The following is an 18184-nucleotide window of genomic DNA, read 5'->3' as shown; positions in this document are numbered from 1 at the left end:
AAGCTCAGTCTTTCTTTGAAATGAACCTGTTAGCTTATCATCAGAGCTGCAGCCTGAGGGTCAGGCTTCTAATTAAAACACTTAAGGGCTGAGCGTAATTCTTTCTAAAGACCTCAGAGGGCTGGAATCCTGCTTCATCACCCACTCCCCTCCCCCGTCTCCCTGACCAAACTCCAGAGCATCACAAACACTACTATAACTATAGTTAATCATACTATATTGCATATTTGAAAGTAGGTAGGAGAATTGATCCTGAAAGTTCTCATCACAAGAAAAAAATGTGTAACTAAGTATGGGGACAGATGCTAACTGGACTTATTGTCGTAATTGATTTGCGATAAATGCAAATATCAAATTATTACGTGTACACCTTAAACTAACATAACGTTATGTCAGTTATACCTTAGTTTAAAGAAAAAAATGTACTTGAGCTGCAAACTGTTTCATCATAAATACTCATACTGACTGCAGCTGATGAGCCACAAGTAAGGTTGAAGACTGTGGGCATTCAATAAGCCCCTGTTGACTGAAAATTCTGTTTTTGCTCCAGTATGACTTCTGAGTCATTTTATGCGAGCAGGCAGATAGCTACATATGAGGAGAGAAAGAGGGACTCAGGCCAAATGGCAGAAATTGGGCAAAAAAGGAGAGGCATGGGACAAATGCAGGATTTACATACATCATGTAAGCAACTGGGTCCCTGGGTAGACAGAGAAAAGCAGGAACCTCTAGACTGATAAGCAATCACGTGTTTTGCGGTGACAAGTGTCCTGGAGGCCGACAAAGAAAGGTGGGACAAGGCAGGAGTCTCTAGTGTCTGAATATAACCTTTTGCTCATTATGCCCTCATTACAATAAAATTAGCCTTGCAGATTAGAAGTACCCATCAGGCACCAATGCCATGACACTTCCAATCCAGGCTAAATAAGGACAAAAATCACTCCCCCTCAGGAAGGTGTAGATGGGATGAAAATCAGGGAATAAGATCCCAACCTCTTTCCTCCCCAATGAATATTCCACCATTCATTTTTACACTCTATGTAAACAATTTGCCAAAGAACTCAGCACAGCTGCTCACCTGAGCCTGCCCACTCTCCCCTTGGGAGCGAACTATCCCCTAATAAATCCCCACTTTACTTTCTTCACCTCTTCATCTTGTCTGTGAATTTTTTCTGTGATGAGACAGGAGCTTAATCAGCGTCAACAATTTTTATATGACTGATGGAAATTCTCAGCAAAACTGTGCTTGTAACTGAGGACTCATTAGGAGTGATGAATGGCCTAAAAGAAAAAAAAAAATCTAATTTTTACCTTCCAGAGCAGATTTCTAGGAAGAGAAATTAGAGGAAACCCTTATTGATACAATACCCAAATTTTCTGTTTTCCAGCAACGTCCCCAATGTATTAAAACTAACTGCAGATAGTTTGTATAACTAGCATATTAAAATAAGCCTTGACAAGAAGGTTCTGGTGAAATCATTTCTTCTTCAGAGTTCAGAGAATAGAAAGCACAATTTTATACCACAAAAATATTTGAAATTTCAGTCTTCCATTAGTTCTTAACTGTTATGACAAAAGCTTGCCAATGACCAAAGAAATCTTATGTTCCAGGTAACAAAAACCAAACTGAATAAGCAACTACAAATAATACAAACAACACATTTATTTAGAAAAATAAACTGAAAATGCTGTTTGTCTGGTACATTTTCCCATGAAGCATAGATAAATGGCTATAAAAAACTCTTAAATGTCAAATACAAATTACAAATGATTTTCTTAATTAAGAGAATAGATGTTCAACACAGATGTTTAGTGTACAGTTAACTGTATTTGTAACTTCTTGGCTGTTAATGATATAAAATGATCTTCACTAAAAAAACTTTTGATCCCTTTTTCATTCATTTGACCACACTGATGCTTTTTTCATTGTTATTCTATAGTTGTTCTGTAATCTGAGATGAGTCCATTTTTTTATGAGATAATTGATTTTTTTCTTTTAATAGAAGACAGAGAAATCAATGTCTGCAGAATTCTTAAATCTTTCCTTTTTGGACTCCTACATGAAACTGTTGTGGTCTCAAAACTCCAGGGACCTTCTGTGCAAATAACAGCACACATCATTACCCTGAATGGAAGTGACAGTGCAAATAGTAGAAGAGCATTGAGAAATTATCAGTAACAACTGACCTCCCTCTCTCTCAACCAATATGGGGTGAAGGATTGAATGCAGAAACTTTCAAGCAATTGACAACACTGCTCTTATTCCCTTATGGCTTTGAGGGCATACACAAAATGGCAAACATTCTCTCTCTCTGCAAACCGCAACATTCTGTCCTAATACTGTTCATTGCTACAGTGTTCCTCTGTTCAGTTTTGTTTTTGTTTTTGTTTTGTCTACTCAGTATTTTGAAATGCTGAGTAGTTCTAGCTATAGTGACCTTCTGTTTCTATACTCACCTTCCCAAATGATAAATCAATTTATAATTCACTAGCTGAATTACTGAATATAAATTTTCTTGGGTTCACAACTAGGAATGTTTATTTCCATGGTAAAATAAGCTGGGTTTTGTTAGTTTTATTTTTTGGTTGTTTTTTGTTTGTTTGTTTGTTTTGTAGGCTTGCTTGCTCAGTCCTTTACATTTATTTATTTATGTATTTATTTATTTATTTACTTATTTATTTTAATCTTCTTTGTAATTTCTGAGTGAAGAGATTTAAGGCTGTGGCTTTTTTTGCCCCCGGGGCTCTTCTCATGGCTGTCAAACTAGAGGCAGATGACTTTATGCAGACCGTATCAGTGATCATTTGTGCTCCAGAGTTGAGGGGCTTGCTGCTCCAAGATGGACAGGTTCCTGGCTACTGCAAAATTAGATCTGGCCTCAAGAAGTCATAATGATGAATTTGAAGTGAGAAAAATGAACTGACAATCCTCCAAATAAAGGTATTCCTTCCAACCTGAAGGAGCTGAAAGAAAAAAGAAAACAAAACACAAAAGATTACTTTAAATAGTAAGTATAGGTTAACAAAAACACAAAAATTATTAAGAATGAAGCAATCAATTATTAATATCATGCATAATTAATTAATATTATTAAAATGATCATACTACCCAAAGCAATCTGCATATTTAATGTGATCCCTGTCAAATTACCCAGGACATTTTCCCACAGAATTAGAACAAATAATCCTAAAATTTATATGGAATCACAAAAGACTCAGAATTGCCAAAAAAAACACTAAAGAAAAGGAATGAAGCTGGAGGAATAATCTTCCCAGACTTCAGACAGTACTACATAGAGCTACAGTAATCAAAACAGCATGGTGTTGGCACAGAAACAGACATATGGACCAATGGAACAGAATAGGGAGCTCAAAAATAAACCCACATACCAATCAATTAATCTTTGACAAAGGAGATAAGAATATACAATGTAGTAAAGACAGCCTCTTTGGCAAATGGTGTTGGAAAGCTGGACACCCACAGGGAAATTAACGAAGTTAGAACACTCCTTCACACCATACACAAAAATAAACTCAAAATGGCTTAAAGACTTAAACATAAGACAAAACACTATAAACCTAGAAGAAAACATAGGCAAAACATTCTCTAACATAAATCTTAGCAATGTTCTCCTCGGGCAGTCTACCCAGGTAATAGAAATAAAAGCAAAAATAAACAAATGAGACCTAACTACACTTAGAAGCTTTTACACAGCAAAGGAAACTCTAAACAAAACGAAAAGACAACCTATGGAATGGGAGAAAATATTTGCAAATGATGAGACTGACAAGGGCTTGATTTCCAAATTATACAAACAGCTCATAAAACTCAATAACAAAACAACAAAGAGCCCAATCCAAAAATAAGCAGAAGACCTAAACAAACATTTCTCTAATAAAATTCTTTAAATTATCAAGAATTTTATTTTAAATAAACATATTTTGAACACATATTCCATTTACATTTCATATATAAAAACAGTATTTGATAATTTATTCATCACAATTTAGTAGTAGCATGCTTATATGTCAATTAAAAGATCTTTTATCTCTGACAGTTTTAAAAACTTCAGATAAATTTCTCCACTTGTGAATATACCATGTTCTCAAGATATTTTATAAATTTTTAGACTATAAACTTTTTAAAATATACCACCCTCAAAAAGAGTTAATCAAGAAAACACATTTATTAGGGTACGGTCTTCATTTTAAACAGCAAAAAAGTATTGCCAAAACATTTTTCATAATGTAATCTTTCATTGCAATTTATATAGTCTAAGTGTATTATCACATTGCCAAAAATACATCATTTTCTTTGATGCAATAGAGCTATCAAAGAACTAATTTTCTTTTACTTTATGAATATTTGCAATACTTTTAAATTGGCACCTTAAAACAACTTATATTCATATTTGTAATTAATGAATACTTTTTTTTGAAAACAAAAGGAACTGAAACCTAGCCGTAATTCTCACCCCACCCATTCTACATCAAACATGCTTAGCACCACGTAATGTGGAGTGTGTCTATGGTCTCCTCTTTACATTACGTTGTAATGGAGAATGTTCATGCAATGACTTACTAAAATAGATCTAGAAAGTTATTAAAATAAACCTTGTGCTATAATTAATTGATTAGTAAATTATTAGAAAACTCAGAGACAGAGTAATGGCTTTAAGTGTATTTTTAATCCCTTAAAAGTCCATTTGAGAACCCTCTGTTTTAACTCTTTTATTTAGGGGTAGGTGAACCCCAAGGTCACGGTGCTCTCTCCAATATACACAAACATACATACAGACAACAGAGGAAATCATTTAGTAGTCCATTCTATTAGATTAATTAGAATTATTTTCCTTTTGTTACCCTCAACTACCAAGACAAAGTCCCTGAACTAAAGAATTTAAATAAACAATCAAGATGCAAAATATCATTCTCTCTCTCAACTCAAAGATTAAAACTAGAAAAATCACCAAACACAATTAGTCAATGTGGGCTGAGGGTTTACTCTGGCTCATCATTAAAGATGTCCTATGAAAGACAAAGAAGTAGTGGAAGACAAATTTTCCTCATGTAGTTGATTAAGAAGATGCAAGAACATATCAGTATAGAGGAGTGGAGAAGGCTAGACTGAACTGATTTAACCTGTATTCCATCCACCAGCATTGCTGGTATCTTCCATGTGTGCCATTTTTATATCACCAGAAATATAAGCTTCCTTTATACATGTTTCTCTTTTACTTATGTAAAAGCAGTCAGCACTGAAGCAGTTACTAATGTATCAGCAACAGTCGTACAATAATTAATCTTTTAGTTTTACTATTAAATAAGTCTGAAAAACATACAAAGGTGACTTTCTACAAATATATAGGAACATAAGTCATGTATTTGAGGCAAAGACAATTAAATATGCCAATCATATTTTCATAGCCCTGTGATACAGGACTGTTTAGCAGGCTACATCGTTATTGGTAACAGCTAATTGAAACTGGTAAAGCAAGCCAGCATTTTTTCAAAAATAGGTATTCACCATCTGCTGTATACCAGATACTGCTCTAGGAACCAGGGTTACAAAGACATAATCCCCTGCCCTCCCAGGAAATTAGTACCCAGGAGACACACAAATACTCAGAGTAAAAGCAGATCTGTGTCAAAATACATGTAAGTAGAAAGAATGAGCATGAGAGTAGAAGCCTACAGAAGACAGCATCTGAATAGAGACTTGAGGGATGGGTTGGAGTTTGCAAAAGTAACCCATCACTGTTAGTGGTGAAATGTGAGTATTTCAAACTAGGAGAAGAACTGCATGGGTAAAGGTGCAAGACCAGGGGCAAGTATGGTACCGTCAATATTGTACAGCATAAAACTCAGGGGAGAAAATATAGTTGTTACCAGAGAGGCTGGCAGGGGCTAAAGTGTCCTTTTACACTATGGAAAAAACTTAAGATTTTTATCTTAAATGTAATGGGAACTATTAAAGAATTCTGATGAGTAGAGTGGCTGGTTGAAATGTGGAAAGAACAATGGAGGGAAAGAGGGGGTACACATGGCAGACATTTAGCAAAGGAATGTCAAAGCCATCAGCTGAAAGCAGTAACTAATAATTCCAGTTGGAGATGTTTCTTAGTGTCAGACTGAAAACAGTAAAATAACCCATTCCTTCTTAATGCATTAACAAAGACTTTCATTCATTTCTATTCAAGATAAAGGCAAACATTATTTATGAAGCTTTTTCTGTTCCACCATTTTTTAGGTATCTCATGGAAGTGGGATATTTGTCTTTCAGCCCCCAGTGACCAAACGTTAAAACAGAGAATAATCTTCTGACTAGTGGGTGCTTACGTCCACCGACTGGATTCTAAGACTGGGCATTATGAAATGCATTTAATATGTCTTACTGAGTTCTGAAGATGTGTTACAGCTATCTAGACCTCTTACTGTATGGGGTCAGATAATCATGCTTCATCTGTTAACCTCAGGCTCAGACATTTTTTCCCACTAAAGAAAAGCCCCCATTAACTTTTTTGTGTATAATTTGCTGATTTAAAAATTTCATGAACTTTTGTTATTATAGGTTTCAAAATACAAAATTTTTTAACATTTTTTATTGATTTATAATCATTTTACAATGTTGTGTCAAATTCCAGTGTAGAGCACAATTTTTCAGTTATACATGAACATATATATATTCATTGTTACATTTTTTTCTCTGTGAGCTACCATAAGAGCTTGTATATATTTCCCTGTGCTATACAGTATAATCTTGTTTATCTATTCTACATTTTGAAATCCCAGTCTATCCCTTCCCACCCCTCGCCCCCTTAGCAACCACAAGTTTGTTAAAATACAAATATTTTTTAAACCCCTACATCTCTTTTTTGTATGTTTGCTTCAAATATGGAAACATGTAATACATTTTCACAATCATAAAAGCTAAATAAATTTACTCAGCATTGAAATAATGAAACATAAATTATATACACAAAGATCTACTATAACCAACAATGAGTTGGAGCGCTTATGGAAATACTTCCTGACCCATTCTTCAGATCAGTGGGTTAATTGCTTCATTCTGTTCAAAAAGGCTTTGTTTCAAACTAATAAATTTTTTCTTCATTTTTTGGATGGAATAGGTCAAATTTTTCAAGCCTTCAAGGGTCATTTTTTTCATTTTTGTAAGTTTTCCCAGAGCCAAATGTGATAAGCCAAATATGAATGCTACTAGATAATTTTTAGGCTTTGAGTCATTAAAAGTCAAGTTAAATTAATTTATGTAAGTAGATCTTAAGTGACTGAGAGCATTTCTACATAGTAAGGGCAACGTGATTTTAAAATGTAAAATAGAGCAAATAATGCTAAGGAAAAGCTAAAAATATTACAAAAATTTGTTCAAATAGAAGTGTCTCATATTTCTATGTTTACTTGGACCTTGGTGTAATTTTTGTGATTCTCTTTATAATCTATATTTAGTAAGTATAAATATATAAAATTGCACATATGTAAGTATATGTTATATATAAGTATACATAATTTAAAATATTTTAAACTGTAGGACAATGTGTTATGTATTACAAAGATATTACATTTTGAGAAGTAGTGACTATGAAGAAATCAAAGCCATTTCAAAGAGTCTGTCTTATTTCCCCCGAACTGTTAAACTAATAGCAGCAAGAAGTTTTCACTTAATTTAGTTAAATAAAAGTATATGGCAGAAGCCCTAAATAGACATCTCTCCAAAGAAGACATCCAGATGGCCAACAAGTACACAAAAAGATGCTCAACGTTACTAATTGTTAGAGAAATGCAAATCAAAACTACAATGAGTTATCACCTCACACCAGTCAGAATGGCCATCATTAAAAAGTCCACAAAAGATAAATGCTGGAGAGGGTGTGGAGAACAGGGAACCCTCCTACACTATTGGTGGGAATGTAAATTAGTGCAGCCACTATGGAGGACAGTATGGAGGTTCCTTAAAAAACTAAAAATAAATTTACCACATAATCCAGCAATCCCACTCCTGGGCATATATCCAGAGAAAATATACTTCAAAAAGACACATGCACCCCAATGTTCACAGTAGCACTATTTGTAATAACCAAAACGTCCATCAACTGATGACTGGATAAAGAAGATATGGTATACAATGGAATACTACTGAGCCATAAACAAGAACAAAATAATGTCATTTGCAGCAACATGGGTGGACCTGGAGAGTGTTATTCTAAGTAAAGTAAGCCAGAAAGGGAAAGAAAAATACTGTATGATATGATATCTCTTATAGGTGGAACGTAAAAAAAAAGACACAAATGAACTTTTCTACAAAACAGAAACAGACTCACAGACATAAAGAACAAACTTATGGTTACCAGGAGGTAAAGGGGGTGGGAAGGGATAAATCTGGAGTTCAAAATTTGCACCTCTTGGGGAGTGATAGAAATGTTAGCTATCTTGATTGTGATGGTGGTTTCATGGATGTATACACCTATCAAAATTCATCAAATTGTACATCTGAAATGTGTGTGGTTTACTATACAGGAATTATACCACAATAAAGGTGTTTAAAAATGAAATTTAAAAAAATGTATGAAATACCTGGTATAAACCAGGCATTATGCCAAGCATGGAAAAAGTAAGGATAAAAAGTTAGATTTCTATTATATCTAAACATGGAGTGAAATATTTCACACATTATTGAATTGTTGTATTAAGCTATGAAGTACACTTCCAGATGTGGAAATAGTGGCTCTTATGAAATTAAATCAAAGTCCCCACTACCACCTGCAAGCCAGATTTGCTACTCCCTACACCATTAGCACTCTCAGTCTAGAGATGAATATTTGTAACAAATAGAGGACCCACATCAACTCTCTGACCCTTTACAGAAAAAGTTTGTTCAATCCTGGTTGAATCTATCTAACTTGTTTACTGCGGTACTACTTATGAATCTTTGCATTTTTTCCAAATGGATTGCCAACTATTTTACCAGTATTTACTGAGTTATCTACATTTTGTTACATTTTGATATGTTACTATTATCATGTAACAATTCACGTACATACATACATTTACTCATACATTAGTCACTGATTTACTCTTCAGTATGTATTTCAGATTCTGGGTTTTTTGGTTTTGTTTTGTTTTTTAGCAAAATTTTAAAATTCCATGGGATGGCATTGAAGTTCTAAGCTAACTGGGCAACTGGCATCTGTACAATAGCAAATATTCATATCAGAAACATGGTGGATCATCACAATTATTTAGACTTTCATTTTAGGTTGCTCAGTCCTTTGATCATTTTCTTCATAAACATCTTCAACATTTCTTGTTAGATTTATTCCTATATAGTATATAGCTTTCATTGCTATTTGGCTAGAATATTTTTAAATTATATTTTGTGTTTATGACAGTATAGAGGGATATACTGAATTTTTGAATATTCTTATAGCTAGCTAATTTACTACCTTTTCTCATTGGTACTAATAAGTTTTTGTCAGTTATCCTTGATTAAGTTTTGACTGTTTTTCATTTTGTTCTTCTTATTGGCTATTTAAATGTTTCTTGAACCTTTTGGTCATTTATATGTCTCTGCAAAATTAACTATTTTATCCACACTGAAACATTAAAGCCCCTTAAGTGCTCTCCTTTCTGATTCCTTATATTACTCATTTGCTTCTTCTCTATTTTTTTTCTTCCTAATCTTCAGTGGTTCTATAGACTGAATATTTATGTCCCTCCAAAATTCTTATGTTGAACCCTAATCCCCAGTGTGATGGTATTTGGAGGTGTGGCCTTTTAGAGGTGAACAGGCCACGAGGGCAGAATCCTCATGAATGGGATTAGTACCCTTAGAAAGGAGAAGGTAGAGAGCTCTCATCCATTCTGCCATCTAAGAACACATGGAGAAGAACGCTGCCTGAGAAGCAGGAAATGGCTTTCACCAGACACCAGATCCGCAGGTGCCTTGATCTTGCACTTACCAGCCTCCAGCTGTGAGATATAAATGTTTGTTGTTTAGGTCACCCAGTCTACGGTGTTTTAGTTACAGCAGCCCAAACAAATTTAGACACATTGCAAAAAGAAAGGAACAAAGGAAGAAAGGAAGGAAGAGAGAGAGAGAGAAAAAGAAAGAAAGAAAGAAAGAAAGAAAGAAAGAAAGAAAGAAAGAAAGAAAGAAAGAAAGAAAGAAAGAAAGAAAGAAAGAAAGAAAGAAAGAAAGAAAGAAAGAAAGGGAGGAAGGAAGGAAGAAAGGAAGGAAGGAAGGAAGAGAAAGAAAAAAAAATCTAATGACATTCTTTTCAAAATAAAAGGTTATTTTTTAAATCAAAATTTCCTTTTTTTAAAGTTTGATATTTTATATTTGTTTAATTAATTTTTTTATCTTTATTAGTTTTTCTTATCTACTTTGAGAGCATTTTGTTATTCTTTTTTTCAGTTTTTTAAGAGTTGAATTATAGCTGTCATTTTAAATTTTATTACATTATAAGTGAGAGAATAAGGCCTGTTTGGTAATCCAAATTCCCAAATATTTGTGTTTCCTAATGTGCATAAAGGGATAGCAAAATATTTTCTCCCTCTCTGTGAAAAGAAGAATGACCTTGAGTTAACTTTTCAGCTCTGTTTCCATGGAAATCTAATACCAGCAGAATGTCAACTGTATAACAAGGCAACATTGCTTATGATAAAAATTAGCCCTGATCTGTAAACTGCATCCGGTGTGGGGAGACTGTGAATGACTATCAACACCTTGTGGGATTTCTTGAGTGAGGTGCCTTCTTATAACTGATGATGTTCTTTGCTTACGGGCTCTTACAAAAGATACGGATTCCTATTTGGGACATGGGAAGTGTTAGAATAGGTATCACACCTACCCATCATCTCAGATTTATACCTAAGCTGACACTTGGCAGTGCTGGAGAAAGACTTCAGCCCTAGACACTTGTGGGAATTGTCATGTTGAAGAATCACCTAGTTCTGCCCTAGTGGCTTGCATTGTTTATTGCACTGTATTCTTCTAATGAAACCATTGTCAAGTGTGGCCTCCTCATGGAAGAGCAACGTCCAGTTGAACCTAAAACTAGTAGTAGTGGGTATTATACACAGGAAGATTCTCCTTCATTTATGCATTTATCAAAATGTGATTGACATCATCAAAATGTTTAAATGTGATGTGTAGAAGACCAAGCATGGTCAGGAAGAGGTATAAAGGAAGACTGTGTACCCCCTGCAAGTTGTTACATGGCCCGCAGATGTAACTAACACCGGAGTCCCCTCTGCATGGTGCCACTGATAACTCCTGTTTTGGTCATGATATGCCTGCCACCAGGAAGTCTGATGAGAGCAAGAATTTTGAATGACTTAATAACACTCTTTAAGAAAGAATTAACGAAAATGAGCAAAACACTACAGAGGAAGAAGTTGGGCAGAGCTTTTTCAAGACATAAAAAAAAAAGAGTTTCGAAGACTTCAATGATAAAAATGCTGAGATAATCTGGCTTTTAAAAGATAAGTAGGCAGTGTGTTAACAGTTTGAAAATGAATGTAGGTGAAGCATTCTAGGTAGACAGATAAAAAGGCCTAGATGCATTTTTACAAACATTGTGTGCTATTTCCTTTCACCCATATAGTATGTTTTATGTTCTGCCCATATTTTAGATTCAAGTTATAAGAAGCTTAATTATTATACAGATACACATAGAATGCAGTGCATATGATTATATTAGGAAAAGCCAGTTATGTATGCCCTTCATTGTAATCTTTAAGTGCCATTAAACATCTAGCTAGTTTGGCATAATATTTTATTTCATGCTTCCCATACTATGACTATTGAGAAAATTACCTTGAAAAATGATTATTTTAATATGAGGAAAATGATACTGCTAATTCTAGCATCATCACCTAAGTTGACACAACTAATTTCTTCTTATGAATTATCTATTGACATTTTCTAGAATATAAATGTGACTATCTGATAGCTGTCCTCTTTTCCTGAGCCCAGCAGCAGGGATGGTACTGTCTACAGAACCTGTAAATCCATGAGCAAGACACCCAGAACAAACTTGTAGGCAATACTTGGCATATCAAGGTTATTTAGTACGTGCACATGCGCTAGCAGAGCAGCAGTTTAGAGAGATGATATTTAAGTCTTTAAGGCCAGATAGTCATTTTGTAAAGTAAGTACCTGATACCCTAAAATATCATGCACCTCAGAATTGCCCTTCTCATCTGAGCTAGTGCATCAGGCATGACATTCAGTAATATTAGTTCTGAATTACAAAGGCCAGCTACAAAATTTACAAGGCCCAGTGAAAAATAAAATGCATGGCCCTCGTTCAAAAAGCAGGAAAAAAGCTTTTTTCTTTCTTACCCAGTCTTTCTCTTTTTTTATTTGCTATTTAATGTCAAGCTCCTCTGGCACAAGTTGACTGCTGACCCCCATATTCCCTGGGCTCTGCCCTGGACCTCAGAGCACATCACATGGCTGCCAGTGTTTTGACCTCCGCTGAGACAGAGGGCAGCAGTGGTCCTCGGGTATGTGAGGGGAAGTGAGTGGCCACGGCTCATCCAGGTGGGTGGTGAATGCGGAGCCACACCTGAGGAAAAGTTTCAAGCCCCCAGCACATTCTCCGTTGTCCCATCAGACTTCACTGACACAACACAAATTCAGAGACAAAAATATCAAGATAGTGACTACAGAGCATTAAACCCCAAGTGTAGTGGGGCGTGGGCACGGTGCGCGGGTGCTTATGAAGACAGGGCCCTGTGAAATGGGATGGTCACACACCCATGAAGCCAACCCTGAAAGTCTATCCCAAATAAACTTTCATCTGCCCCACTCCAAAACTTAACACTGAAATTCAGAACAGCTCCAACCACATGTTCAGCTTTGCCTAGTACTATGCTCTGTTGTGTTTGAGTTTTCATTCAAAAGTAACTACATAAGAACAATGCATGCGAACTATAAGGAGTGACATAAAATCAGCTTAAGGAATGCCTTAAAATATTTACATGAAAAAGCAATATTTGTATTCATTTTATGTTAAATTACTAGCGTCCCCTTGTTAAGATTTGGACACTTTTACATAGAAAAAGAGTATTTATCTAGTGTGTAAACTAGCCGTGCAAACTTTACCTTCTGAAACAAGGACATAGTTCGTAAAGTCCATGTAAAATATGTAAGTACTGGACAAATGAATGTGATGAATTTCTCTAAGAAAATTAGCAGCAGATACAAATTAAAAACATACTGTTCTTTTGTTCATGGAACATTTGCATTCACAAAGCAAAAAACCTCTTTATTATCTTAAACTGTATCTTTCTTTTTTTTCTACATATGTATATGTCTATGTAGGATCATATCAGTTTTAAAAAGTATGTTTTTCAATTATTCTGCCAATTAATTTCAGTTGAAATCAGTTAGATGACATAATTTTTAATGATGGAAATTATGTTTTACAAAGGATATCATTTCTAATAGTGAAATTACTATGATGTGATAATGTTTTAAGATAATAACAGTATTATTTCAATATATGTATATCATAAAAGACTATTTAAAAGTATATCTCAGTCATTATGGAAAATAGTATGGAAATTCCTCAAAAAACTAAAAATAGATTTGCAATATGATCCAGCAATCCCACTTCTGGGCATTTATCTAGAGGGAACTCTAATTCAAAAAGATACATGCACCCCAATGTTCATAGCAGCACTGTATACAATAGCTAAGACATGGAAGCAACCTAAATTTCCACCGACAGATGACTGGATGAAGAATTTGTGGTATATTTATACAATAGAATATTACTCAGCTATAAAAAAGAATAATGCCATTTGCAGCACTATGGATGGGCCTAGAGATCGTCATTCTAAGTGAAGTAAGTCAGAAAGATAAAGAAAAATACCATATGATATCACTCATATGTGGAATCTAAAAAAAAAAAAAAGAAAGGACACTATGAACTCATTTACAAAACAGACAGACTCGCAGACAGTAAACAATCATACAGTTACTGGGAAAGGGGGTGGGAAGGGATAAGTTTGGGAGTTTGAGATTTACAAATGTTAGCCACTATATATAAAAATAGATTTTTAAAAAGTCTCTTCTGTATAGCACAGGGAACTATGTTCAATATTTTGTAATAACACTTGATAAAAAAGAACATGAAAATGAATATATGTACGTATATGCATGACTGGGACATTGTCCTGTACACCAGAAATTAACATACTGCAACTGACTGTACTTCAATTTAAAAAAGAAGTATATATTAGAAGCCTAGCTCAGATCGTTTTCGGATATTTTGTCTAACTTTTGAAAAAAATTTTATTTCTATATAAATATGATTAAATACCATAATTAAAGTCTTCTATAGAAAAGGAGTAAAACATGAAAAAAAAGTAATTATTTTCATCCTTTTAGACTCCAACTTGAAAATACTACCTTGAAGAATGCTTTCTAGAAATCTTTTTCAACTTCTCATTATGGGCATAGATGCATCACTAAATCAGTCAACACTATGACCAATTTCTTGTGATTAAATACATATCTAGTCACTTCCAAAATATTTCTTCCACAGGATATGTACAGTATGTGCTTGTTTGCCTGCCTCATTCATTCATTCATCTAAATTATCTGCAGTCCTATGGTGTTTCCTTACTGTTGGCTAATGCTGAACTCTTTATATGAATTGATCAATTAGCAATTCTTACAAATTCTAAACACTGTGCCTGGTTTGATGTTACTGTTTTGGAGTCTGGGGCTGAAAATCAAGTTCCATCCCATGGTAGTTACAGGGGCCTAGATATCAAAGATTTGAGACTCAGTTTCCTCATCTGTTAAGAAAAAGGGGGTGGGGGTGGATAGACATTAACATCTATCTTCCAGGGTTGATAAAGAAAATAAATGAGAATATAGGTAAAAATGATCTTGCAACGTTTACGTATTTCCTTTTTAATAAGAGAAACATTGAACAAATACAATTTTTCGATGGATAATTCCAAAAGAGAACTGCCATGATCTTGTGTCCAGTCTCCTACAGCTGAAGGAGGGTGTGGTAGTGGATTTGTTAGGAAATAAAACCAGAATCAAAATAGCTGTCTTGCCCTCTTCCTTCTGCTGTTATTAACAACATCACCACTGGCCATTTTTGAAACCAAAGCGCTATAAATTCTTTCTCATATGTAATTACTTTAGGGCAATATTAGTGAATGGGGAAAAATACAGAAGTGTAAACAAATGCTAAAGGAACCAATTAAGACAGTCAGCAGGACACTTAGTCTTTTTCAATGAACACAGAAAAGCGCTCTAAGTGAGGTATTTACTTCACAATCAGCGGAACTAGGGGGATTTCGGCTATAAAACATGAATGTTTACTTCCCCTGGCTCCCTTGATCTTCATTAACGGTGTTCCGAGAACAGTTTTGTTTTCGTTTTTATTTTGTTTTTGTTTGTTTCTGAAAAATCTCTGCTCTCATAATGTTTTCATTAGCCTACACCAAGCAGGAATTTTTCTCATGCTAATGACTGCAAACTGTTTTCTCTAAAGCCAAAAATGTTTTCAAAACCCCTTCTCCCTAAATCCCTTTTTTCCTGCCCCTCCTTTTAATTTCCTTTTTCTATTCACTGCCGTGCTGCTTCGAGAAACAGTTGCAAGCCAGACTGCAGAGCGCTGTGAAATGAATGGCTATGATATTTATCCCTCCTTTTGGCAAAACTCCTTTGTGTAACTGCATTAAAGCCTGTGGAATCTAATGTTAACACGTGCACATTCTACTGAGTTCCGCTGGAAATGAGGCATGCAGGAAGAACGACATTATTTTTTCAGGGTGGAATGAGAGTATCCTCAATCAAAACAAAATTAAAATGCTAACAGTGCTCCCTCCTCCTTGCTTAAACATTTCTGTCAAACCACATTCATTTTAGGTTTTAATTTATTACATGAAAAAAGCGATAACAGTACTTCCCTCTCTAATATCAATGGATGTTTTTCAACAATTAAATTCTGTGGACAAGCAATAAAACACTGTTCTCTTTATGAAATGGCATTTCTTTCTTCCTCTGGCTTTTAAATAAATGATAGGATGCCTTCTGTGAAACAGCAACTGGGACTTTATGGGTTGCATTTTTATTAACCTAATATAATTGGTTAACCAGTTTTCCCTCCCCAAGCACAAGGAGGGTGAGAAGTCGAGGACAGGGACGTCAGCCGTTACAAATTCGCTGAATAAAGCAATTTCATAGTTTGAAAAGGAATCAGATTCTCTCGAGTTAGTAAAGTCTCTGAAGTTACTGGACTTGGAAAAACATCGAGTTGCCTATGCTCAGAGATCATCTCTAGTCTCCATTTCCTTTTTTTTTTTTTAAACACTGTACTCAGAAGGATTTAGAAGCAAAGCAAAATAAAATATATTCTACTTAATTGTTATTTTTCTTCTTCCAAAATGCTTTCTTTTCAGGCACACATGACAATACGGCAAGCTCAAGGATGGGAAAAAATTTTGTGCATCAGCTACAACAGAACAGTATTTCTGGAAAGTCTTTGTAAAATGCAACGTATAAAAGGTCTTTTAAAATTGTTCTGTTTAACTTGAGAGGAGTAAGATTATGTTATGAATTTAATTGCTAGGTTTCTAGGATACTTTTTACTTAATCTGAGAAAGGGTCAATTTCCAAGACCTTTACTTCAATCTTGCCGCTATTGTGAACTAGAAATCGTGACCATCCATATGTATGCACCCACATTACCGATAGAAAACAGATTACTCTTGGTAAATCAGACAAGTACCCGAATAACGAATAGTCTTTACTGTCATTAAACTTGGAATTAATCCGAGAGAGGTCCCAGGTACCCTAACAATATTTGTCATGATATTTCTCAAATGCAATTCAATGACATATCACTTTAACCCCAAAAGAAGTAAACTACACTATCAAAATATCACTAGTGTATTATATTTAGGGTTCAATAATTCCCTCAATAATGGTTAAATCAGAAATAGTCTCAGTGTTTGGCTCTCAAGGCAATTTTTGTTCAGGTGGGGTCTTATATATTCTACTTTAATATTTCCTCTTTCACTTCATGAACAAAGTACAAACAACATACATGATTTTGACATTTTCAATTCCACATTATCAGTGGACTTATTAACTAACAGCCGCAAAAGCCAATGTTCCTTTGGAAGAAATGGATTCAGAGGGAGCATAATCTTAAAAAATCATCAGGGTATGTACAGAACAAACCTAGAAGCTTGGGACGATTTAATGGAAATAAAAGCAAACTTGTACATTTCAACAGCCTCTAAACTTATCTCTATTAAAATATAAGGCAAAGTTTCATATCCTTGGCAGTCCTAGCATGCTGCTCCAGATAATTATTTCTTGAGGAGCAGGGGGCAGTGCTGTGCACTGTAGTCTTTTTAGCAACATCCCTGGTCTCAGGGTCATTTAATGTTGTAAACAGAAAGTTGAACGGTGTTACTTCTTTCATTTATTCAACTGAAAACTTGTGAACTCTTACCTTTCTGCAACTACCTGCAGTGAAGCTACAGTATTAATTAAGCTACATGTCATTAACAGTGATAAGAATTGTTAAAAAAACAGAGAGTAACACTTGTTCTGTGCAAGAACACTGTTCTATACTCCTACTAATAGTACTTTGGAAAGCTAAAATGAAAGTTACAATTTTTAAGTGCTGATAGTGAACTTTTTCATTTCATTCCCCCCCCTGTGAATTCATCATTTCTCTATTATTTAGTCTGCCCAAGAAAGACAATGTTTGTCCGTGAGGGTCCAGTACAGAACAAAGTCTTGAATTTAAATAGTGTTGACAATCCCATTACAGAAACATTTATTGGAAATGTACATGGGTGTATGAACTGCTCAATGCACTTGGAAAACAAAAGTGAATAAGATATTAAAGAAATTACCTAATGATTTTTGAGCTGGTATCAGAGGACAATGACCTCTGCATGAGGGAAAGAGAAAAGACTTTGAAGCCAGCTTTGTTATGAAGGATGAATAGGATTTCAACGAAAGGGAAAATTATTCAAGCAAAGCAGGGGCAGAGTCAGAAAATCATATGATGAGATGGTGAGAAATCAATGCACTCGGAGCCTAGCCTCCAGAGAGGGTAGCAGAAGCAGGAGGCACGGACAGAAAGGGAGGTGTTAGCAAGTAGGTAACAGG

The 18184-nt window shown here is 34.8% G+C and overlaps 1 protein-coding gene across 2 annotated transcripts in view; it reads right to left on the bottom strand.

Moving 5' to 3' along the window:
- Window positions 1-1645: 1645 nt before the first annotated feature.
- PRR16 (proline rich 16) overlaps window positions 1646-18184 on the bottom strand; it is a 248177-nt gene continuing 231638 nt past the window's right edge. For both annotated transcript variants that reach the window (XR_004135827.2, XR_004135829.2), the window contains one exon: window positions 1646-2964. The gene's annotated coding sequence lies outside the window, so the exon portion shown is untranslated. The remainder of the gene's footprint in view (window positions 2965-18184) is intronic.

Source organism: Camelus dromedarius, chromosome 3 (assembly GCF_036321535.1).
Source record: "Camelus dromedarius isolate mCamDro1 chromosome 3, mCamDro1.pat, whole genome shotgun sequence".
NCBI classification, from domain to species: domain Eukaryota; kingdom Metazoa; phylum Chordata; class Mammalia; order Artiodactyla; family Camelidae; genus Camelus; species Camelus dromedarius.
The sequence above is the reverse complement of the archived record's forward strand: the minus strand, read 5'-3'. Positions and strand labels throughout refer to the sequence as shown.